Source organism: Balaenoptera borealis, assembly GCF_965194805.1.
Source record: "Balaenoptera borealis genome assembly, chromosome: 11".
Classification (NCBI taxonomy): domain Eukaryota; kingdom Metazoa; phylum Chordata; class Mammalia; order Artiodactyla; family Balaenopteridae; genus Balaenoptera; species Balaenoptera borealis.
In genome coordinates this window covers 40,350,919-40,377,655 of record NC_138868.1, presented here as the reverse complement: position 1 = coordinate 40,377,655, position 26,737 = coordinate 40,350,919, and the positions used below count along the sequence as shown (strand labels likewise).

Below are 26,737 nucleotides of genomic sequence, written 5' to 3'. Positions count from 1 at the left end.
TATTCTTACCAAGAAAGTTAAGTTCAAATGAAATATTGTTTCTCAAGAATGACTCTAAAGAAGATTTTAAGTTTTCATCAGTGGTTCTAAGAAAACAATTTATAGTGCTTTAAGTGAAATAAGGGTAAGTGGCATTTCATTGCAATGTGCTGCGATGGCCTATATGACTTGAACAGTACAAATGAGATTTCCTGGGATTTTGTTTTCCCTTAGAAAGGAAAACAGGAAGGAGAATTCTTACACAGTGATAAGGCATAAGGCAAGAAATGGACATATAAATAACCGTTAGCTAAGTGTAAAGGATCCCTGAAGAAAGGGAAGAAACCCAGGAGATGTGCACATCAAATAAAAATGGAGAATATGGCTGTATTTCAGCTCAAACCAATATTCCCTTTTCAGGAAACATCCCCTCTGGCTCACTGCTGACAATCCATAGATAGCATATGAGTGAGATAAGTTCGTAAGATAAACAGGGATGTTCCACGGCGGGTAAATAAATTTGTTTCCACTGAGATAATTATTCTTACCATGTGTCACTGCTCTCATGGCATGAACAGGACAGGTGATGACATCCTATAAAATGCAATTTTTATTCCTATAAAAATATATCTCAATGTCAGCATTGAGATATATAACTCATTCAGCCCTCATGAATATTTTTTTGCTCTGAAGCTATGAGTGAGTTTTTGCTTTTATTGTTGTTCTTGTTTCTTGTCTTTTTTTAAAAAATGCTGTCATCAACTGTGCAATACTCTTAAGACACTAGGGGGAAAAAATGGGACTGCCATTATCTTAGGCTACCTCGTCCTATGTAAGGATTACATATGTTATTATGTGGGATAGCTGAATATAATTGTTTTACTTGAATTTTTTTAAGGTTAACATCTGCATCATATAATCTCTATGCAATACCTGTATCCTCAAATCAAAGCGCTCTCCCAAACCTCATGTCTTTTCAGACCTAACCTAGGCAACAACAAGAAATCACAAGCCTTTGTACCAACAAATAATTTTTCCAACTATAATTCATTAGTACCTTATTCCAAAAACATATGAATACTTACAAGATGGTTAATCCTCATTAAAAACTAAGATTACATGACATAATTACATGTAAATAAGAAAAATGAATTAAACTCTTACCCTTTCCTATGTCGGGCACTAGTTGTGAATCATATATACAATTAGAGCTATATTGCTAAGCTAAAAATATTGGTAAAGATCTAAAAATGACAAACAGTGCCTTTTAAATTAATGTCTTATTAGTTGAGTGAAGTACACTGACAAAGAATAATTTATGCTTATTCAGACTGCACTCGACATCTTCAGGTGTTTCCAAATGAGCTCACAGAAGAGTGATTAAATGCATCTGATAACAAGCCACACATTGCTGAAATTACTTACCGCCTCATTTTATGATTAATTAAACATGTAGATTAAAGTTGCAAAAGAATTTAGATTAATGAGCAAGTTAAGTCTTGCTGATATAAGTGAACTGGGAATTGGATGCTCTGTGGAACTTTATAAACATGCATTTTGTAATGAATAAGACAAGGCTACATGCAGAATCGTGGCCACCAGGGCCTTTTGACGATGCAGTCTTTTTTAACATGGTTTGACAGCTTTCAAATAACATTCTTCCATAGGCTTTAAACTTTGTGCTTTGCTGTAAAACACAAGACTACATAACTCATGTACCAAGAGTACGATTATTTTCGAGCTCTCCAAGGTAATGACCCCCTGTAGCAGCAGCTGTTCAGAAAAAATTACAAGCTCAATTGTTATTTTAATCAGAGATAGTTTTGTAGTTAAAAGCAGTTATGCAACTTGTAAAATTATATGACACCTCATCAGTACCTTCTCTTCAACACTCCTTCCTCCAGAAGTAAAACCATCCCCAAAAAGTCATAGCTTTCCAGAGAACTTATTAGCAAAGTAGGGTGCTCAGTCATTCATAAAATATTCAAAACCATTTATTAGTGAGGTTTCTGTGCTAGGAAAGGTAATATTTAAATTTATGATGACTTATCAGCTCCAAGATTGTGTCAAAATATCTGCTGGGGTTTGCTGAGTATCCAATTTTTCTCTTAAAATCAGCTTTACCTAATCGGAGTAGTTTAGACTGTGTCAAAAGCCAAGTTGGACTGTATGGTTTTCCAGGGCAAGAGAAATTCAGGTTGTTCACAAAGATGTAGTGCATTCTCCTTTGCAAGGGATACAGAAGTGGCAAGAAATTGAGCCAAAGTTACCAAACAAGCTTTTGGTTTAAAACCTATTCCATTTTTATTACAAAGTTTGTAGCACAATACCATTTATTACTACCATAGCAAAATGAAAGCATTCCTGCAAATTCTTTGAATGGATCCAATCTGCTGTCTAAAATATATTTCTACTTCTTTTCTACTCTACTTATTTTCAGACCTTATGTATAATTCATTTCTTGGCAAGAGTGAGATTTTTATAGTGTAAAATTTTTTCCTTTTAATTCAGATTTTTTATACTCTAAAGAATTACCAAGAAAACTATGGAAATTTTTACCTAAGGATGAAAAGGAGCTGCTTCATGACACAGGTGGCAAATTACCATCATTAACCCCACATATTTATCATGTGGACATAATTGCCCATTTGAAGATGTGAATGAAAATATAATATTGAGACATAAGCCTGACTATATTGAAATTTATTAAAAGCTTATAAGCATCCAAAACAAAATAGTGCCCATTTGATTTATTTCCTTCCAGTTTTAAGTCAATGTGTTTCACCAAATAGCAACAAAGACCCAACGCAGCCAAAAATAAAATAAAAATAAATAAATAAATAAATAAATGGCCCTTTTTTAAAAAAAGCTTAATTTATAAGCTTTTTCCCCTGTAGTTCAACTTGACTATAATAGTTAGGATTTCTAGGTAGAAATATGGACCCAAATACTTCAAGGACCAAATAATATCCTTTTTCTTCACATGAAAATTTAAATTCTTCATTTATACCCTTTAAAAGAAGAAATCTTACAACAAAGTGGTTATATTAGCCTGAAAGAGGCTAGTTTAGAGACCTAAAAATAATTCTTTTGTGATCATAAAATGTATTTGGGTATGTGTGAGAAGGACATAGATGATTCAGACAGCTCAACAAGCCACCAAATTTTAAGGAGCAAGATCTTTCCACTTCAGTCATTGCCGTATTATTTCTAGGCCCCACATATTATGCGGTGTGTCCTGGAGTTACTAATAATTAAATAAAATTGTGTCACTCCTGTGGCATTTTATTACAAGAAGATTACAAGAAGATACATTTATTTCCCCATGAAAGCAATATTTGTAAAATAACTTTAAGTCCTAAATACTGAATATACTTAGCTATTACATGTATTATTATTAGCATGTTTTAAATTTTATGATAAATGCTTTATATAGTTTACCTGCATAGATTACGTAAATTTACTGGTTATTTAAAGTTAAGAGTTACATGCTTAGCTGAAATACCAAAACAGGTACTTCACTCTGAAATTATGAATAAATGGGCAATTTAAAATATCACAAATCAGCCATAATGCACTATAAGAATTCTTATGCATTATTTCATTAAATCAAGATGGTAATTTATTGTAAAGCGTTTTTTATTTCACAACACATAGTCATGTGGGCTATGAACCTTGCATTTCTAAGAAGTGACTAATATTTTCTTCATTTCATCTACAGTTTGAAAGAAAAGTATAAAAATACTCACCAGAAACTAAAATTAGATGACTAAACTCATTTTCACATGTGATTGGGCCCAGGTTTGTCAAGATGAACTATGAATGCATTAATATCCACAATACTGCCAAATGCTGAATTATTAATATTGTCAGCTCCTTGGGTTTCAGTTCATGCCCTGTTGAGGAGTTTTGTGAGATTCATCAAAACTCAGCCTCTCAACATGTTTACAAGTATCATGGAGGCAACACGTCTTAAACTAAAAATAAGGTGACTTTCAACCAAGCAAACTGTCATCAAGGCCAGACTAAGATTCATAAATACAAAGAACCAGTCTATAGTGAAGACAGCAGATGAAGTCAGGTGCTACCACATGCCAGATCCTTGCCAACTCAGCACCCAGCAGTTGAGATACTAGGTAGATGACTAAAGGTGGTTCTTCACTTGGCAGGATCAGCAACATTATGCACTATACCTATGAGTTGTACATGTCAATGCAAGTATTCAAGAACCAAAAACAGTGCTGAAAATTGGCTCCAAAACTGCTATGGCTTATCAATTTTTATTCTATTGACTATGCAAATTCTTCAGTTCTCTAAACCAAGGACAGAGTTACTTAACTGGAAGAGTCCTGAATTTTTCCTTCAGTGAAAAAAATAAAAGATTACTCTGTTTTAGTTATGCTAGAACTCCTTTTAAAATCTCCATGTATCCAAAATATTTTTGTAAGTGCACATTAACAATTTTTTTTTATAAACCAATTGGAAATTTAAAGTATGATTACTTTTTAAAAGTCAAAAGTTTCTAAACTTTACTCTGTACCTTGTATTATATGATTTCCATGATGGTAAATTAATATCAAAACTGATTTTATTCATAAAACAAATAATTTAAAAGAATACAAGTAGTTTCCAGACTTGAAAAATTTTAGGATTTCTGACACTCATCTTTCCAATCTTTCATTCAGTAGATATATTCCCTATAAATAGAAACATTTCTGAAAAATATTGAATTGTGGTAGTAAAATTGTTTCATTTGTATGTAAAGTTTAGCCAATAATCCTAATAGTTATAAACATAAGTTAAAACTAGAAGATGTAAAGCAACTGGGTGTTAAAGTTACTTAGGTCTTAGTATTAGACCACAAAAATGCAATGCAATCCTCATTTGCCATAAATCCTCATTTATTAATAGGAAATAAATGGGAACATTAGTTATACTCATAAATTATATATTATACCTGGGCTCTTATACAAAGTGATGAGGGGTCACAAAGTCCTTCTTGAAGCATTTTTCTTTCCTCATCAGAAGATATAGAATGTCTAAAAAGAAGAAACTAATAGTTATTGGACCCACTATCTGCAACATAAAATAAATTTACTCTATGCATTATATAATCTTCCCAACAACCACACCCATTTTACAGATGAGGGAATTGAGTCTCAGACAGGCTAGGTAATTTTCCAGAGTTACACCAGTGACAGAGATAAAAGTGAAGCCCTACTGAACCCAGCTCCAAGGTCCATTTGTTCTTTCTGTTATATTATGCTTATTTATCGCCTATAGTATTTTTTGTGTTTATGCTATTCTCCACTATATAGAATTTCTTTCTGCTTCTTCTCAGTTAATCCATCCCTATCACTTCCTTCCAAGGTTCACAAGTATACTCCAAAAAGTATACTGTGTTCTCTCAGCACTTTGTTTAAAAGCCTCTTTTACAACAATTCAAGTTACACTGATTCACACAATATACATTTATGAAATGTTACCAACGTTACCATCTATATTCACCAAGGTGCTGAAGGTATCACAAAATGGTTGCATTGACATACTACAATAAGTCTTTCCTAGTCTCCATTCTATACTCCTCTATCCTCTCTCAGCTTCACAATAACTTTAGAAGTAGTAGTAGTAGTATTTACTAGTACGATTGTCATTATCATTATCATTATTATATATTATCAACCTCAGCCAACCACCTTTTGCTCTCATGCTGCTCTCTGGAACTCCTCTACACTTTCATTCTGCTCAAATATTCTCATCCACTAAACCATCTCTCTTTCCTTCCCAACCAAAAATTCTACTCTTGAATATTTCATAAAAGGTGTGAGATACTCTCAACTATTCATTTATGCAACAAAGATCTAAGCAGTTACTATATGCTGGAAACTAATGATAGATAAACAAGATAGATCTTATTTGTCTAAGAGCTTACAATCTACCACAAAATACAAACAAGTAAACCAAAATTTATAATGTAGATCCATGTCATCATGAAAGTATGTAAAAAAAAGTGATGTGAGTACAAAGAATAAAGAGTAATAATTCATCTGGAAGCCTTCATATGGAAGGTGGTATATAAAATAAAGCTTCATTATTGAACAGGATGCAGGTGAAGAAATAGCAATAGTGACTGATTATTGAATACTTTCTATGTGTGAAGCACTCAATATACTGCATGTTTAATATATATCATGTATTTTCTTCACATATGTAGACATTTCTGTTCCTGACCAGGGCGGACTAACAGGGACTGGATTCTTCTTGGGTTAAACAACTAAAAAAAACTGGATGAAATATATAAAAACAACAGTTTTCAGAAACTGGACATCAAGCAATGAAGAAGTGATTCCTGAGAAAGGAAAAACAAATGAGGTCATCTCTACAGTTGTCCCAGCTTACTGCCTCAAGAAAGAAATTACCAACTGCAGTGTACAGAGGCAAATCCTAATGGCCTCACTGAGTTAAGAAGACGAAGCTGGGAGTCTAGGGAGGCCAAGGTGGATATAGTTGGTAGGGCAAAGTAACAGAGGAGAAAGACCTGCACATAAACTTCCAGAGGTCTGCAGAGAATCCCTCACAATTACTGATAAGCACACATGTGTGAGGAAACTAACCAAAGTTAGGGAAAGATATACCTAAAAAGGAGCAGAGAAGTCAATCCCCAGAGCTCACACAAATCCAGGAATAATTCAATTTCCCATCATCAAAGTGTAAAACTTCACAATGCCAGGGGCACTGGACAGAATACTCAAAAGAGTATTGCCTCAGCAGTGCAGAAACTTAGCCTTACACTATAGGCTGCACTGGTTCCAACTGACAGTGCTTAAAAGCAAGTATTGAAAGGATCAAACTGTTTCCAAGTATCTTAACTACATACCAGAAAAAACATCAAAAAATATTTATAGAAATACTGAAAGATTCAGCACTCAACAAGGTAAAATTCACACAATTTCTAGCATCTAATAACAAATCACCAGTCATGCAAAGAAGCAGAAAAATACCACTCATTATGAAGAGAAAAAGCAATCAATTGAAACTTGTCCAGAAATGACACAGATGATAGAATTAGTAGACAAGGATATTAAAATAGTTATTAGTTGCATTCTATTTGTTCATGAAACTAAAATAGACTGAACATACTAAGTAGAGATATCAAATATACAATATAGACCCAACTATAACTTCTAGAGATAAAAAATACGTCTGGGATGAAAAATCACAGGGGTGGAATTAAAAGCAGATTTGACACTGCAGGACAAAGACAAGTAAACTTGAAGGCTTATCAATAGAAACAATGCAAAATGAAACAGGATGGGGGGGAAAAAGATGAAAAAATGTGAACAGAATCAGAGAACTGAAGAACAACTTCAAGCTGCCTAATATGTGTGTAATTGGATTCCACGAAGAATGGGAGTTAAAAAAAAAATTCTGAAGTAATAATGGCTGAAAATTTTTCAGATGTGACAAAAACTATAAGCCTACAGATACAAGAATCTCAAAAAACCCAAGCTCAAGAAACATTATGAAAACTACACTAAGGCACATAGTAATCATGTTGCTTACAACCAATGTAAAAAGAGAAAATCTTAGAAGCAGCCAGAGGAAAATGACACATCATACACAGAGAAACATAATAAAAATTAAGGCAGACTTCTTTCTGAAAACAATGCAAGCCAAAAGACAATGGATCAATTTTTTAAATTACTGAACCACGAAAAGTTAATCTAAAAGGCTATACCTAGCAAAATAAAGATTTTTCAGAAATATAAAAGGTGATGGAAGTATCACCATCTCACCAGCAGACATAATCTACAAGAAATATTAAAGAGGTCCTTCAAGCAGAAGGTAATTTACCAAATGGAAATCTGAATATACACAAAGAAATAAAGTACATTGAAAATGGTAAATATGTGGGTAAGTATGAAAGACTATTTTTATTTTTTAAATATCTTTAAAATATTGACTATTCAAAGCAAAAATAATAAAAATTATCTTTAGATTTAACATATGTAGAAGTAATGTGTATGACAATAGCACAGAGGCTAGGAGGGAGAGACGGAAGTATGCTATTGTAAGATTCTCATCCCATGTGTGATGTGGGATAATATTACTTGAAGTACGACTGTGATAAGTTGTATAGGGTTGCTATAACTACTAAAGCAACCACTAAAATATATTAAAACAAAAAAATTAAGAAGCCAATATGGGATTTTAAATGAAATCATAAAAATTCTCAATAAATTAAAAGGAAAACAAGAAAAAGGGGAAACAGGATGATGAACAGATGGTACAAACAAGAAACAAAGAGCATATCATATATTTAAACTCAACCATGTCAATAATCACATTAAATGTAGATGGTCTAAACACCCAAATTAAAAGGGAGAGATTGTCATACTGGATAAAAAAGCAAGACTCAACTGCATGCTGGCTACAAGAAATCCACTTTTAAATGAAGACACAATACTTTAAAAGTGAAAGGATGGAAAATATATACCATGGTACCACTAATAAAAAGAAACCTGCAGGGCTACCAGACAAAGTAGATTTCAAAGCCAAGAATATTACTATGGATAAAGGGATTTTTATACAATGATAAGGGTGTCAACTCAGTAGGAGGACATAATGACCCTAAACATGTATCCACCTAATAGAGCTTCAAAATACAGAAAAACTAATAAAATTTCAGGAAGAATTTTAATCAGAGTTCTCAAAATCTCTCTCCCTCAATTAAGGGTAGAACACGTAAACCAAAAAAATCAGTAAGGATATTGAAGACCTGGACAGCACTGTCAACAAACTTTACCTAGTTTACATTGATAGAACTTGCCAACCAACAAAAGAACTAGTAATTCAATAACAGAAAGATATCTTGAAAATCTGTAAATATTAGGAAATAACACTTCTAAATGACACACGGATCAAAGAAGAAATCAAAAGGGAAATTAGAAAGTATTTTGAATTGAATAAAAATGTAAACACAACATATTAAAATTTATGGAACACAGCTAAAGCAGTATTTAGAAGTAAATTTTATAGCACTAAAACCTATATTGAAAAAGGGGGTCTCAAATCAATGATCTCAGCTTTCACCTTAAGAAACTAGAAAAAGAAGGGCAACATAAACCCAAAGTATACAGAAAAAAATGAAATAATAAGATTAAAAGCAGAAATCAATAAAATAGAAAAAAGGAAAGCAATATTAAATTTGATGTATTTACATTCAGATAGCATAAATGAGAGGTGACATCAATAAATATTCTACAAATATTAAAAGATATGTATTATGAACAAATCTATGCCAATAGATTAAAAAATTTAGATAAAATGCACTTAAATAAACCACATAACTTAGATGAAATAGCTAACCTCAATAGCCCTATATCTATTTTTTAAAACTGTTTTTGTAGTTAAAAACCTTCCCCAAAAGAAAACTCCAAGTTCAGATGGTTTCATTAGTGAAGTCTTTCAAGTATTTAAAAAGTAATAAATCACAGCTCTGCATGTCAATATTTTTGAGTATTTTAAAGGGTTATTCTGAATAAAAGTCCTTGCTCACAGTAAAAAAAAAATAAAATAAAATAAAGTAAAATAAAATAAAAAGTAATAATACCTACTGTACACAAATTCTTCCAGAAAATTGTATAGAAGGTAATACTTCACAACTCATTGTATCAATATAAGGCTACAGTAATCAAGTAATCAAGATAATGGCATCAAAAAATAGACAAATAGATCAATGGAACAGAATACAGACTGCAGAAATAAACCTATATATATATGGTCAACTTATTTTCAACAAAAGTGCCAAGGCAATTTAATGGGGAAAAAGATAATCTTTTCAGACAATGGCACTAGAACAATTGGAGAGCCATAAGCCAAAATATATACCACAAACTTCACCTCACCCTATTACAAAAATTACCTCAAAACGAATCATACATCTAAATTAAAAGCTAAAACTATAAAACTTCTAATGGAATGCATAGAAAAAAATCTTAGTAACATTGGGTTTTGCAAAAATTTCTTGAATGTAACATAAAAAGCATGAAATATAAAACAAAAGCAAGAGGGGGAGACCTTAAAGATGATGGAGGAGTAAGACGTGGAGATCACCATCCTCCCCACAAATACATCAGAAATACATCTACATGTAGAACAACTCCTACAGAACACCTACTGAACACTGGCAGAAGACCCCAGACTTCCCAAAAGGCAAGAAACTCCCCACATACCTGGGTAGGGCAAAAGAAAAAAAAAGAAACAGAGACAAAAGAATAGGGACAGGACCTGCACATCTGGGAGGGAGCTGTGAAGGAGGAAAAGTTTCCACACACTAGGAAGCCCCTTCACTTGTGGAGACAGGGGGTGGCGGTGGGGGAAGCTTCGGAGCCACAGAGGAGAGCACAGCAACGGGGGTGCAGAGGGCAAAGCGGAGAGATTCCTGCACAGAGGATCAGCGCCGACCAGCACTCACCAGCCTGAGATGTTTGCCTGCTCACCAGCCCGAGCGGGTTGGGGCTGGGAGCTGAGGCTCGGGCTTCGGAGGTGAGATCCCAGGGAGAGGACTGGGGTTGGCTGTGTGAACACAGCCTGAAGGGGGCTAATGCACCACAGCTAGCCGGGAGGGAGTCCGGGAAAAAGTCTGGAACTGCCTAAGAGGCAAGAGACCATTGTTTCTGGGTGCACGAGGAGAGGGGATTCAGAGCACCGCCTAAACAAGCTCCAGAGACGGGCGTGAGCCACGGCTATCAGCGTGGACACCAGAGACGAGCATGAAACGCTAAGGCTGCTGCTGCCACCACCAAGAAGCCTGTGTGCAGGCACAGGTCACTATCCACACCGCCCCTCATGGGAGCCTGTGCAGCCCGCCACTGCCAGGGTCCCATGATCCAGGGACAACTTCCTTGGGACAACACACAGCGCGCCTCAGCCTGTTGCAACGTCACGCCGGCCTCTGCCACCACAAGCTCACCCTGCATTCTGTACCCCTCCCTCCCCCGGGCCTGAGGGAGCCAGAGCCCCCTAATCAGCTGCTACTTTAACCCCGTCCTGTCTGGGCGAAGAACAGACGCCCTCAGGCGACCTACACGCAGATGTGGGGCCAAATCCACAGCTGAACCCCAGGAGCTGTGCGAACAAAGAAGAGAAAGGGAAATCTCTCCCAGCAGCCTCAGGAGCAGTGGATTAAATCTCCACAATCAACTTGATGTACCCTGCATCTGTGGAATAACTGAATAGACAACAACTCATCCCAAAATTGAGGCAGTGGACTTTGGGAGCAAATGTAGACTTGGGGTTTGCTTTCTGCATCTAATTTGATGCTGGTTTTATGTTTATCTTAGTTTAGTATTTAGAGTATATTATCATCGGTCGATTTGTTTATTGATTTGGTTGCTCTCTTACTTTTTTTTATATATAGATATATATATTTTTTCCTTTTTCTCTTTTTGTGAGTGTGTATGTGTATGCTTTTTTGTGTGAGTTTGTCTGTGTAGCTTTGCTTTTACCATTTGTCCTAGGGTTTTGTCTGTCCGTTTTTTGTTCTTTGTATTTTGGTTTTAGTATAGTTTTCAGCGCTTATTATCACTGGTGGATCTGTTTTTTTGTTTGGTTGCTCTCTTCTTTCGTATTTTTTCTTTTTTTTTATTACTTTTTAATTTTTTATTTTTAATAATTTCCTTTTATTTTTTTTATTTTAATAACTCTTTCTTTCTTTCTTTCCTTCTTTCTTTCTTTTCTTTTCTTCTTTTTTTCTCCCTTTTCTTCTGAGCCATGGGGCTGACAGGATCTTGGTGCTCCGGCCGGGTGTCAGGCCTAAGCCTCTAAGTTGGGAGAGCAGAGTTCAGGACATTGGACCACCAGAGATCTCCTGGCTCCACATAATATCAAATGGCGAAAGTTCTCCAAGAGATCTCCATCTCAACGCTAAGACCCAGCTCCATTCAACGACCAGCAAGCTACACTGCTGGACACCCTATGCCAAACAACTAGCAAGACAAGAACACAACCCCACCCATTAGCAGAGAGGCTGCCTAAAATCATAATAAGGTCACAGACACCCCAAAACACACCACTGGATGTGGTCCTGCCCTCCAGAAAGACGAGATCCAGCCTCATCCACCAGAACACAGGCACCAGTCCCCTCCACCAGGAAGCCTGCACAACCCACTGAACCAACCTTACCTACTGGTCGCAGATACCAAAAACAACAGGAACTATGAACCTGTAGCCTGTGAAAAGGAGACCCCAAACACAGTAAGTTAAGCAAAATGAGAAGACAGAGAAGCACACAGCAGATGAAGGAGCAAGGTAAAAACCCACCAGACCTAACAAATGAAGAGGAAATAGGCAGTCTACCTGAAAAAGAATTCAGAATAATGATAGTAAAGATGATCCAAAATCTTGGAAATAGAATAGAGAAAATACAAGAAATGTTTAACAAGAACCTAGAAGAACTAAAGAGCAAACAATGATGACCAACACAATAAATGAAAAATTCTCTAGAAGGGATCAATAGCAGAATAACTGAGGCAGAAGAACGGATAAGTGACCTGGAAGATAAAATAGTGGAAATAACTACTGCAGAGCAGAATAAAGAATGAAAAGAATTGAGGACAGTCTCAGAGACCTCTGCGACAACACTAAATGCACCAACATTCGAATTATAGGGGTCCCAGAAGAAGAAGAGAAAAAAAAAAACAACGGACTGAGAAAATATTTGAAGAGATTATAGTTGAAAACTTCCCTAATATGGGAAAGGAAATAGTCAATCAAGTCCAGGAAGAGCAGAGAGTCCCATACAAGATAAGTCCAAGGAAAAATACACCAAGACACATATTAATCAAACTATCAAAAATTAAATACAAAGAAAAAAATATTAAAAGCAGCAAGGGAAAAACAACAAATAACATACAAGGGAATCTCCATAAGGTTAATGGGTGACCTTTCAGCAGAAACTCTGCAAGCCGGAAGGGAGTAGCAGGACATATTTAAAGTGATGAAAGGTAAAAAAACTACAACCAAGATTACTCTACCCAGCAAGGATCTCATTCAGATTCGACAGAGAAATTAAAACCTTTACAGGCAAGCAAAAGCTAAGAGAATTCAGCACCACCAAACCAGCATTACAACAAATGCTAAAATAACTACTCTAGGCAGGAAGCACAAGAGAAGGAGAAGACCTAAAATAACAAGCCCAAAACAATTTAAAAAATGGTAATAGGAACATACATATTGATAACCACCTTAAATGTAATTGGATTAAATACTACAACCAAAAGACACAGACTGGCTGAATGGATACAAAAACAAGACCCGTATCTATGCTGTCTACAAGAGACCCACTTCAGACTTAGGGACACATACAGACTGAAAGTGAGGGGATGGAAAAAGATATTCCATGCAAATGAAAATCAAAAGAAAGCTGGAGTAGCAATTCTCATATTAGACAAAATAGACTTTAAAATAAAGACTATTACAAGAGACAAAGAAGGACACTACATAATAATCAAGGGATCAATCCAAGAAGAAGATATGACAATGGTAAATATTTATGTACCCAACATAGGAGCACCTCAATACATAATGCAAATGCTAACAGCCATAAAAGGGGAAATCAACAGTAACACAATAATAGTAGGGGACTTTAACACCCCACTTTCACCAATGGACAGGTCATCCAAAATGAAAATAAATAAGGAAACACAAGCTTTAAATGACACATTAAACAAATTGGACTTAATCGATATTTATAGGACATTCCATCCAAAACAACAGAATGCACTTTCTTTTCATGTGCTCATGGAACATTCTCCAGGATAGATCACATCTTGGGTCACAAATCAAGCCTTGGTTAATTTAAGAAAATTTAAATTGTATCAAGTTTCTTTTCCAAACACAGCACTATGAGACTAGATATCAATTACAGGAAAAAATCTGTAAAAAATACAAACACATGGAGGCTAAACAGTACACTACTAAATAACCAAGAGATCACTGAAGAAATCAAAGAGGAAATCAAAAAAAACCTAGAAATAAATGACAATGAAAACACGACGACCCAAAACCTATGGGATGCAGCAAAAGCAGTTCTAACAGGGAAGTTTATAGCAATACAATCTTACCTCAAGAAACAAAAAACACCTCAAATAAACAAGCTAACCTGATACCTAAAGCAATTAGAGAAAGAAGAACAAAAAAACCCCAAAGTTGGCAGAGGAAACAAATCATAAAGATCAGAGGAAACGAATCATAAAGATCAGATCAGAAATAAATGAAAAAGAAATGAAGGAAACAATAGCAAAGATCAATAAAACTAAAAGCTGGTTCTTTGAGAAGAGAAACAAAATTGATAAACCATTAGCCAGACTCGTCAAGAAAAAAAGGGAGAAGACTCAAATCAATAGAATTAGAAATGAAAAAGGAGAAGTAACAACTGACACTGCAGAAATACAAAGGATCATGAGAGATTACTACAAGCAACTATATGCCAATGAAATGAACAACTTGGAAGAAATGGACAAATTCTTAGAAAAGCACAACCTTCCGAGACTGAACCAGGAAGAAATAGAAAATATAAACAGACCAATCAGAAGCACTGAAATTGAAACTGTGATTAAAAATCTTCCAACAAACAAAAGCTCAGGACCAGATGGCTTCACAGGCGAATTCTATCAAACATTTAGAGAAGAGCTAACACCTATCCTTCTCAAACTCTTCCAAAATATAGCAGAGGGAGGAACACTCCCAAACTCATTCTATGAGGCCACCATCACCCTGAGACCAAAACCAGACAAAGATGTCACAAAGAACAAAAACTACAGGCCAATATTACTGATGAACATAGATGCAAAAATCCTTAGAAAATACTAACAAACAGAATCCAACAGCACATTAAAAGGATCATACACCATGATCAAGTGGGGTTTATCCCAGGAATGCAAAGATTCTTCAATATATGCAAATCAACCAATGTGATAAACCATATTAACAAATTGAAGGAGAAACACCATATGATCATCTCAATAGATGCAGAAAAAGCTTTCAACAAAATTCAACACCCATTTATGAAAAAAAACCTCTGGAAAGTAGGCAGAGAGGGAACTTACTTCAACATAATAAAGGCCATATATTACAAACCCACAGCCAACATTGTTCTCAATGGTGAAAAACTGAAAAGATTTCCTCTAAGATCAGGAACAAGACAAGGTTGTCCACTCTCACCACTATTATTCACCATAGTTTTGGAAGTTTTAACCACAGCAATCAGAGAAGAAAAAGAAATAAAAGGAATCCAAATCGGAAAAGAAGAAGTGAAGCTGTCACTGTTTGCAGATGACATGATACTATACATAGAGAATCCTAAAGATGCTACCAGAATACTACTAGAGCTAATCAATGAATTTGGTAAAGTAGCAGGATACAAAATTAATGCTCAGAAATCTCTTGCATTCCTATACACTAACGATGAAAAATCTGAAAGAGAAATTAAGGAAACACTCCCATTTACCATTGTAACAAAAAGAATAAAATACCTAGGAATAAACCTACCTAAGGAGACAAAAATACTGTGTGCAGAAAACTATAAGACACTGATGAAAGAAATTGAAGATGATACAAACAGATGAAAAGATATACCACACTCTTAGATTGGAAAAATTAACATTGTGAAAATGACTGTACTACCCAAAGCAATCTACAGATTCAATGCAATCCTTATCAAACTACCAATGGCATTTTTCACAGAACTAGAACAAAAACTTTCACAATTTGTATGGAAACACAAAAGACCCCGAATAGCCAAAGCAATCTTGAGAAAGAAAAACAGAGCTGGAGGAATCAGGCTCCTGGACTTCAGACTATACTACAAAGCTACAGTACTCAAAACAGTATGGTACTGGCACAAAAACAGAAATATAGATCAATGGAACAGGATAGAAAGCCCAGAGATAAACCCACACACATATGGTCACCTTATTTTTGGCAAAGGAGGCTAGAATATACAATGGAAAAAGACAGCCTCTTCAATAAGTGGTGCTGGGAAAACTGGACAGCTACATGTAGAAGAATGAAATTAGAACACTCCCTAACACCATGCACAAAAATAAACTCAAAGTGGGTTAAAACCTAAATGTAAGGCTAGACACTATAAAACTCTTAGAGGAAAACATAGGCAGAACACTCTACGACGTAAAACACAACAAGATCCTTTTTGACCCACCTCCTAAAGAAATGGAAATAAAAACAAAAATAAACAAATGGGACCTAATGAAACAAAAGCTTTGCACAGCAAAGGAAAACATAAACAAGACGAAAAGACAACCCTCAGAATGGGAGAAAATATTTGCAAATGAAGCAACTGACAAAGGATTAATCTCCAAAATTTACAAGCAGCTCATGCAACTCAATATCAAAAACATACAACCCAATCCAAACATGGGCAGAAGACCTAAATAGACATTTCTCCAAAGAAAATATACAGATTGCCAACAAACACATGAAAGGATGCTCAACATCACTAATCATTAGAGAAATGCAAATCAAAACTACAATGAGGTATCACCTCACACCAGTCAGAATGGCCATCATCCAAAATCTACAAACAATAAATGCTGGGGAGGGTGTGGAGCAAAGGGAACCCTCTGGCACTGCTGGTGGGAATGTAAATTGATACAGCCACTATGGAGAACAGTATGGAGGTTCCTTAAAAAACTAAAAATAGAACTACCATACAACCCAGCAATCCCACTACTGGGCATATACCCTAAGAAAAACATAATTCAAAAAGAGTCATATAGCCCAATGTTCATTGCAGCTCTATTTACAATAGCCAGGACATGGAAGCAACCTAAGTGTCCATCAACAGATGAATGGATAAAGAAGATGTGGCACATATATACAATGGAATATTACTGAGCCATAAAAAGAAATGAAATTGAGTTATTTGTAGTGAGGTGGATGGACCTAGAGTCTGTCATACAGAGTGAAGTAAGTCAGAAAGGGAAAAACAAATACCGTATGCTAATACATATATATGGAATCTAAAAAAAAAAAAAAATGGTTCTGGAGAACCTAGGGGCAGGACAGGAATAAAGATGCAAACATAGAGAATGGACTTGAGGACACAGGGAGGGGGAAGGGTAAGCTGGCACGAAGTGAGAGAGTGGCATGGACATTTATACACTACCAAATGTAAAATAGCTAGCTAGCGGGAAGCAGCCATATGGCACAGAGAGATCAGCTCAGTGCTTTTTGACCACCTAGAGTGGTGGGATAGGGAGGGTAGGAGGGAGCCGCAAGAGGGAGGAGATATCGGGATATATGTATATGTATAGCTGATTCACTTTGTTATAAAGCAGAAACTAACACACCATCGTAAAGCAATTATACTCCAATAAAGACGTTAAAAAAAAAAAAAGAAAAGAAAAGCAATAAATTGGACTTTGTCAAAATTTAAAACACTGCTCTCAAAGGACACTTAAAATTAAAAGGCAAGCCACAGGCCAGTAAAAAATATATACAAAACATTATCGGATAAATAACTTGTATTTTAAAAAAATATAAAAAAATACTCTTACAACTCAATAAAAAAGAAGACAACCCCAATTTAAAAAAACAGCAAGATGTAAAATGCACTTCAACAAAGTAGATACATGGATGACAAACAAGCACATGAAAAGAGCTCAACATCATCAGCCATTAGGGCAATTAAAATTAAAACCACAATGAGCCACCACTACAAACCACTTGAATAGCTAAAATTGAAGACTAAACATACAAAGTGTCGTTAAGAATGTGGGACAGCTGGAACTTTTACACATTGCTAGTAGGAATGTAAAATGGTAAACCACTTTGGAAAAATCAGCAGTTCTTATAAAGTTAAACATGCACCTAGGTAAACTAGCCATTCCATTTCTACGTATTTACCCAAAAGAAAAGAAAGCATATGTCCATTCAAAGACAAATGTTCAAAGCAGCTTCATTTGTAATAGCCAAAAACTAGAAAGAACCTAAATGTATAATCAAATTGTGGTATATCCATACAATGAAATACTACTCCTCAATTTTAAAAATAAGTTATTGACATGCACATGAGTGAATCTCAAAATAATTATGCCGAATGAAAGAAACTAGACAAAAAAGAGTACATAATGTATGATTCCACTTACATAAACCAAAACTTTTAATGCAATCTATAGTGGCAACAGATCAGTGATTGCCTGGGGATGAGGCTGAAAACAGATCAAGGAGGGGTAGGAGTAAGGGACTCTGAAGGGGCATTAAGAAACCATTAGGGGTTATGGATATGTAAATTACCTTGACTGTGGAAATGGCTTCACTGGTGTATATGTACATCAAAACATCAAATTAAACACTTTAAATATATGCAGTTTATTATATGCCAATTATATCTCAATAAAGCGATTAAAAAAACATGCAGTAGGTAATATTCTCACTTTACAGGTGAGGAAGCTAAGGCTCCAAGAGGCTATATGATTTGCCTAAGATCACAGCTATTACACAGCAGTATCCAGGGGTGGCAGGAATTCCACATGGTATATTTTTAAACTAATATGAAGTAACTAATACAGTTCTGATTCACAGAAGGCACTCAAAAGTTGTTTTGGAGTTTTAAAATTTAAAGGCATATAAAAAGCTTAAGATGTGAAAAAGTAATAGATTTTAACTTTCCCATAGGATATATAAATTTTTAAAGAAGATTTTTTAACCCAAAATATCTTAATTGATAGAATGTAGAAGAGGTAGAGTTTCTGTTATTCATTCAAAAAGCATTTTACTGGAACCTATTATGTGCTACAAAATATGAACAACTTGCTAGGCACAAATGAGACAGATATTTAAGACATACACAGGTTATGAAAGAGCACCCTTCGATGATGTACTGGCAAGGGGCTCAGTTTGTCAGCAGGCTAAGGTACAGACAGTTGAATGGACAGGAACAGCTACCATAGGTCTCCAAGAAGAAACAATGGGCAAAGCACTTCCCAGAGATGAATTACTAGGTTTTTTTATCAGTTACTTTTTTGCTCTTTTTCATATATGTATATTTCATCTCCTCCTACAATAGATTATAAATTCCTGATGACTAATTCTTTGTTTACCATTTTAAATTCCACCTCATGTCCAGAAGAGTCCTGAATTCATATTCTTATTGAGTGAATGAATAAATTAATTACTGCATATTAGTGTTAGTCTGAATGATAAGGTAATGAGAATGATAAGGATCCTTTTCAAAATCAACTTGACTTTATCCCATTTCCTTGAAAAAGTCTATTTTTTAAATCTTATTTCAATGTCTTTTCTTACTCATGAGTGTATTTTCCTGCACTATTTCCTTTTCCCTTGAAAGAGACAAGTAGAGAGGGCCTATATCCAAAGCATGATATTTGCTGTGACTATACCTTCTGTGGAGGACAGAATGTAGCAATATAACCAGGGAGTTGTACTCATCATTTTATCTGTGCATACCCGTTTTATTCCTCACAGATGTCAGGTACTAATCCCTACGTGAAAGCCACCTGATAGGAATGCCATAATCTCCAGTATCTTCACTTTTCTCACTCATGGTAGCCAAGTTTTACCTTATGCCCCTGAAATCAACAAGGCCCTGCCTGTGCACTTGATTGAGCTCCTAGTGTTAATATCTTCTGTGTTTATGTTATGCCTTTAAATCATCAAAGTAATTTTATCTTTAAGTATATTCTCATTCTTTTAAAAACACATCTTCCTTCCAGGCCTCCATGGGAAGAAAAAATATCCTCAATTTTCAGTGGGAATCTAACCAATGAGATGCAAGGGATTTGAGCGTTGACAAGAGATAATTAGCAAGATATTTTCCCTCTGCCTTTTCAAAAATTCAGTGCTGTGATGAATAACAGGAACAGGAAAAAGCAATGAGTAATTTTGACTCCTTTCTTTTCCTCATGCTCCCCACCACATATAATCTAGTCTTACTGATGCCACACTGGCAGTCTCTTCTTTCTGTTCCTAACATTCTGTTCTCAAAATACCCACTCTTCACTCCTGTTTAAACCTCTTACCTCCTGCTTGAAGTATCTTACAAGGTGTTTCTCTAGTTAAAGTCTTTTGTTTTTCCTCTAATCTACTCTACAAACTGCTGGCTGAACTAATTTTTCAAAAATTTTTCAAAAGCAAAGCTCTTGCTATACCGCTCAGCTATTTGGTTTGATGGCCCCCTAAGATCTACCAAATACCTTAGCTTAGCCTTATGGACCACAATGATATGATCACACTAAGTTTTCTAGCTTATAGATACCCTATACCTCAGTCAAACTGGACTTCTCATTGTTCTCTATCCCATACTTCCCTGTTTCCTTCCATCTGTCCCATACCCATGCTTGTGCTAGTCCTCTCACTACCAGGATGCACCTCTCTCTGTATCTCCTATTCCACTGATAAAATTCTATTCAACTTTCAAAGAATATCAAAAAGTCTGCTTCCTAAATTAAGGTCCTTCTTAAGGGATGTATCTTTAATTCTTACGAACTCCCTAGATACAATTTTTTATTTTACTAAGGCATTTAACATATTCTGCATAGGGAATTACATATCTCCTCTGCTTATCTCCTCTGCAATAATCAATTCAACTTAATTAACATTTATTAATCCCTCCTTTGAGCCACACACTGAGTTAGACACAGGGACACAAAAAGGAATAAGAGAGTTTAATAATTATGTCTAGATTCTAAGGTTCTTGATGGCAGGAACTCTGTACACTTGCATTTGTTTCCAATGCAGCATCTAATGTTCTGTTGTGAATACACTCAGCACCCAGTATATATTTGTGGAGTTGAATTAATTTCCAACAGATGCTAAGCCCTCTCCTTGGAAGAAAATATTTGCTACCAAAAAAGGATTTACCATAACTGCAAAACAGATACACACATCTTTAAATAGTTTTCAGAGGGCAACTTGGAGGTCAGATTGACCACTGATTACACCATCCAATGTGAAGACCTTAATGGCTCAGATCACTCCTCACTAAGATACTAACTTCCAAGTAGGCCAGGCTGCTTCAAATGATAGATTCCCAGATGGCCAGAGCTTCCAAAATCGTCATTTGGTCCAGAAAAGATGGTTATTGCTTCACATCACAAAAATCTGTTTCTTGTACCCTCTTGGGAATTTAAATAGGACTCTTTTAAGTTGACATCAAGATTTAAATATGTATCCATTCAATATACCTGGGAGATACACAATTCCTGTTTGAACTAACCACATCTATACAGCCATAAAAATGTACGCTTTCAAGGCTACATAGCATCGCTGGAAGCCTAACTACAATGACACCTTTCCACACTATGAACCTTGCATTTACTCTCTACATTCTTACATTTCCTCCCATCCTGGGAAATAGAATGGAAAAACACAGTAAGGCTTTTTTAAAAGATGACACCAGGAATAAAAGGAAATGAAATGGTTGATAGCGTCATGCAAAAACCAATATTAAAACAAAAAACTTCTTGACAATGATATTTGTCAAGGAAAAATTCAAGCAGTAAAAATGAAGTAAATGGAAAGAAGTCACTGCCGAATAACCAAACCAAGCCCCAGTGCCTGGCACCTGCCAGGATAAGAGCCCCTTGGGTTGGCCTGACTCCTCCCACAGGCTCTCTCTAAGTAAGAGTGACACACATCTCCTCGAGCAAAAAACTCAGCAGGGCATGCAACAATCACTCTGCTCATTACTGAAAGTCAATTTAGCAGCACAACGATCTAAATTAAGGGTCAAACTCAGAGAAGGAAAGAAAGAAGTACACTCTCTTTGTGTAGGAGAAACAGAAACCCCAAAATCTAGAATATGAAATCTGTATTTCTGGAGAGAACTGTTAGCATAAAATGGTTGCAATATTCCAACAGGATGACAAAAAGATGGGACAGCCTTTTTCATGGCATTCAGTCTCAGGGTAAGATGTAAGAGTTCTCAGAATAAGATGTAAACAGATTTGAGGGGCTCTAAGACAGCTGAACTTAGGGAAATTTTATCAGTTAAGTATATAATCAAGAATATTCTAAATGAAGTGAAACTGTGCTGGTGTTCTAGAGTGGGAAGAGATGTGATCTGAAATCAAACAGACTGTGTTTGAATCCCAGCTCTGCCTTTTTTTTCTTTGCATTCCTTCCTTCTTTCCTTTATCTTTTGTTTTTGTTGTTGTTCATTTGTTTATTTATTCAACAAATATCTACTAGGAACTTAGTACATGTCATGCACTGTGCTAGAAACTGGGTATATAGGTTTGAACAAAATAGTCTTGGTCTCTACCCTGACAGGGCTTTTAGTTTAGTGAAGAAAATAGACATTACATAAACATACAAATACAGGATAACTACTAATCATTTTAAGTGCTATGAAGGTAAAAAATAAATCAGAATTTATAGAAAATAACCAGGGATTTGGGGGATTTGTTAAAAGGATTAAAAATAACAAGGTAAAAGTGCCTTGCCCAATGCCTAGAACATACAGGTGTTCAACACAAGCAACAGCTATATTTAACTTCTCTCTGCCAAATATAGACACTTGATTCCCTCACCTTCGTCTCTTGACAGAGAAACTGGGAAGTATTAAAGCACTGGTAGGTGCTGTTGGGGGAGAGCGGCAGTCTATTCGCTCCAGACACTGCAAACTGATGCATAGCTTGTTGTTCTATCAGTGTTCTATATAATCATAACCTTGACCAATCCACAACTTTCATTCAGGCATATCTGGGTTTCATCTCCTGCTTAGTATCCTTGAGTTAATTTATAAATTCTCCCCTTTTGGTTGCATAGGATATTAACCCTCTTTAACGCTAAGTCAAACTATTCTCAAGAAACAACCCACATCAAGAAATGAGACGAATTCACTCAATGTGGAAGACTTGCCAGAAGAACACAACTAAGGACCTCCCTTAAGGTTGTGAGTATACGGTTTCATAGAATATCTCACTGCAGGAAGTCTTTCTGAAAACTTAAAAGTTCTCCTTTTAGACCATGATTATTCCTCTATCTTGTTCTTAGTGAGCAAACACTCAACAAGCCTTAAAATTTGACAAATCCTAATTCACATTTAGCAAACTGCTGGGTCAATAAAGATTATAATTTCTTTCCAATTATCTTATCTTCATCACCTCACAAGAGTAAAACTAATTCCAAATTTCCTCAGTTTCTTTGATTGCATAAAATGGCTGAGAGTGCTCTTAGTTCATATAAGAAACCCAATGAGGACTCTTTAGTCCTTAATCAAAAAGGTGACCCTGCATACAACTTAAGGAACACATGTTAGGTATTACTTTACAGCTTGGCAAGCAGCATACATACTAATTGAAAACAATCTCTAAATGAAAGAAAGGACAGAAAGGATGGAGGGAAAGGAAGGAAAGGAAGAAAGGGAAGTAGAGGGAGAAAGGAAAGGAAGGAAGATACATCACACTAAAAAATCACTTTATAGAAATGTGATTTCAAAGAGCTTTCCAACCTCCAAAACTAAAAACATCATATACCATAATTGAAACCTAATTCATATGATTCCATGTTCTAGAAGATATAAGGATGCTACTTGGTCATGGTTACAATGAGACCTTTCTAAAGGTATCCCATGTAAAATATAGAGTGTGATACATAGATGATTATTCTCATATATTTCTATATTAATCTTTACCCAAATAAAGCAAAATTATTCTCACTGGTTTTTTACCAGGGAGGTACCCATTTCCTAAAATTCCTACAGTTGTCCTTAGAATGCATTGAATTGAAATCAATAAAATTGAAACAGATTAGGGAAAAAAGAAAAAAAAAACTATAGAACTCCTTTTAAATTACCATTGTCAGACCCAAACAAGTATTTCCACATCTTAAAAAACCGTCCTCAAATCCATTTTGTGATTTTACAAAAATCTCCTATTTCAGTCATTTCCTATTTCAATAATTTCTCTCCTTTTTGTCTCCTCTTCTCAATTACTGCAGTGAAATTGGAGGGACAGGTATTTCTTCCATTTGTTCAACCATATCTTCCCCTCAGAAAGCTCCAGGTGCTCAAGGTTTTCTGACACTCAGCTCTCTTGTTTACACCCACATTTTTCATGCTTTACTTTCTCAGCCGTCCGCCAGATATTGCCTTGCAGCTATCTATTCTGTGACTGCAAGTCCAGGGAAAAATTCTCTGTAACTAGTCACAAAATCCAAAAAGCACCTGGAGATCAATCCTGACCACCCCATTGTGGAGACCCTGCGGCAGAAGGCAGAGGCAGACAAGAATAACAAGGCTGTCAAGGACCTGGTGGTGCTGCTGTTCGAAACTGCACTGCTCTCTTCCGGCTTCTCGCTTGAGGATCCCCAGACCCACTCCAGCCGCATCTACCGCATGATCAAGCTAGGCTTGGGCACTGATGAAGATGAAGTGACAGCAGAGGAGCCCAGTACTGCTGTTCCTGATGAGATCCCCCCCTTGAGGGTGATGAGGATGCCTCTCGCATGGAAGAAGTAGATTAGGAATTTCTACCTGCAGACTTTGTTCCCTCTGTACAGTGTCCCCATGGCTCCCCCAGCAGCAGCCCCAGTGGCCTTGGCCCACTTGGTTCCTTCGGCTGATGTCTAGTGGTTTTATTTCTGTCCTTCTGTCTAAGGCAGGATATAAGGGCCTCAAGCCCTATTCCTTTCCACATTTGACAAGGGGTTTGAATGTTGTGTATTGTGTTTTTTTGTTTGTTTTGTTCTGAAATTAAAGTATGCAAAATAAAGATGATGCAGGTTTTTTATTAAAAAAAAAAAAAATCAACAGTGGATTCCACATACTGCCACTACCAGGGACAAAGCCCAAAATGTTTCCATCCCTTAAAGCTGTCAACCATTCAGTGAGAGTGCACTTGATGCTGTATCAGATATCAAATTATGTGCAACCAATCTCACCTTAAAACAACCCATTCTAATTGATGATGCCATATATATGTAATAATTGGCAGAAAAATAATATTCACAAGAGGAATAACACCTGTATTTCTTTTGTACTATGTTCAATGAAACTCAGAACACTAGTGGTAATAATTAAAAACCAAGTCATAGGCTTGTTACCAGCTGCCATAGCTTGAAGAAAAAAAATAATCTATATTCTGCCTAATGTAGGCAGTTACAGGGGTGCAGACCTGGATTCCATTGATGCTATTGCTTAATTATCTACTATACGTGGGTCAAAAAGGTAAAAATAGTAATTAACTGTCAAACATACCTTTTTGTTGTATTTGTATTTTCCAAAGGTATCAAAGAGCCCAAAGGTGAAATAAAAATAGAAAATCTGCTTTGATTAATGAATTCATTCACTTAAGTTTATATGAAACTGTGTGAGCTGAAAAGAAAGAGAAAGAGCTAACTCCAGTACAGCTTGTATCCAAAGAAAACTCCACCCACATAAACTCTCTAGTAACAAATCAATTTTTAAACCCTTAGGTTAGGGACCATCTTTTTTTCTCTTGCAAGCACTTGCTAAGCAAATAATAATAAAAACAGGAATTACATCATGTGGACAAACTTTTTGACTAATTAAACATTAAAAATAAGCCTTTTTTGCCAGTCATCAATGGAAGATAATGCTTAGGAAATTAATCTTTTTACACAATAATTGCCCTGCATCTTTGAAAAACTCCAGTAAGAAATATGAAGAGAGACAGACAGAGAGAGAGAGAGAGAGAGTAGGGCAAAAGGGAAGGAGAGACGAAGAGAGGGAGAAAGAAGAGGAGAATGCAGAAAATGTTTTTATCTTTACTGGAAATACTTAACTCACATTTTAATGTTAGGAGATGGCAAAAATTTGGTGAAATGATAAGCATTTATACCCATACCCCAAGATAACATAAAATATGTACTTCAGATAAAACTATGTGCTGAAAGTGATGTGTAGAGACAAGCATACAACAAAATGCACTAGATTTTGTTGATTATTCAAACAATCTTTATAAACTGAATAGTTACTAAAAATATTTCTATCTAAATGCTTGAGTAAATCAATGACTTTATTTTTTCCTGAATTATAAACAGACTATATTTCACATTTTATAGATTATTATATTACAAAATAATAGCTAGATGTGCATAATTAGTACATTTATGGACACTCCCTCATTTCCCTGTATTTGAGACCACCACTCAGTTCAAATTATGGCTTTATTTCCCCTTCTCTATATGCATTTAATTCCTTTAAATATTAATAAAATTTCTGTAAGAATACTGGAAAATGATTAAGCCTATCTTCTTGGTTAAAAACAAGTTCAGAGAGCAGCTTTTGGGGGGAATATTCAAATTTATTAGCTGTTCTTAGCAAACTGCCCTCAAGCCCCACATTGTTTCCAATCTCAAGAAGAATTTTTCTCCAACGGGCACTGAATCACTTTAATGTTGACTCTTGTGCTGCTCTACTCCACCTTCAAATGTAGCCAGTAAATTCAGCTTTACTACAGTACTATAAAAATATGAAAGAACCATAATAGCATCTAAAAAAGAGCTGTTGGCACTATATTAGTTTAGAAAAAACCTTAAACTGAATACTAATGCAAAATTTAATGATAGTTTGCCTAGTTGCCAAAAGAGTTACAATAAGTATTTTGCCATAATGTATAAGTTATCTTGAAGGCATCTGAGACTATTACTGTGTAAGATACAGAAAAAGTCCCCAAAGTGTCATTGTTCTCATGAGGTTTTTCGATATAAATAAATCATCAACATACTATCTTCACTGAAACACTGTCCT

At 35.6% G+C, this 26,737-nt stretch overlaps 1 protein-coding gene across 7 annotated transcripts in view; it reads right to left on the bottom strand.

Moving 5' to 3' along the window:
* Positions 1–26,737, bottom strand: part of SOX6 (SRY-box transcription factor 6) — a 618,861-nt gene that overhangs the window by 491,547 nt on the left and 100,577 nt on the right. The window contains exons 3-4 of one of the 7 annotated variants that reach the window (XM_082341483.1): positions 4,937–5,018; positions 3,729–3,875 (exon numbers count right to left, since the gene is read on the bottom strand). The exons of 4 other annotated variants lie outside the window; for them this stretch is intronic. The gene's annotated coding sequence lies outside the window, so the exon portion shown is untranslated. 2 more of the 7 variants (XM_082341484.1, XM_082341471.1) reach the window with 2 other exon arrangements.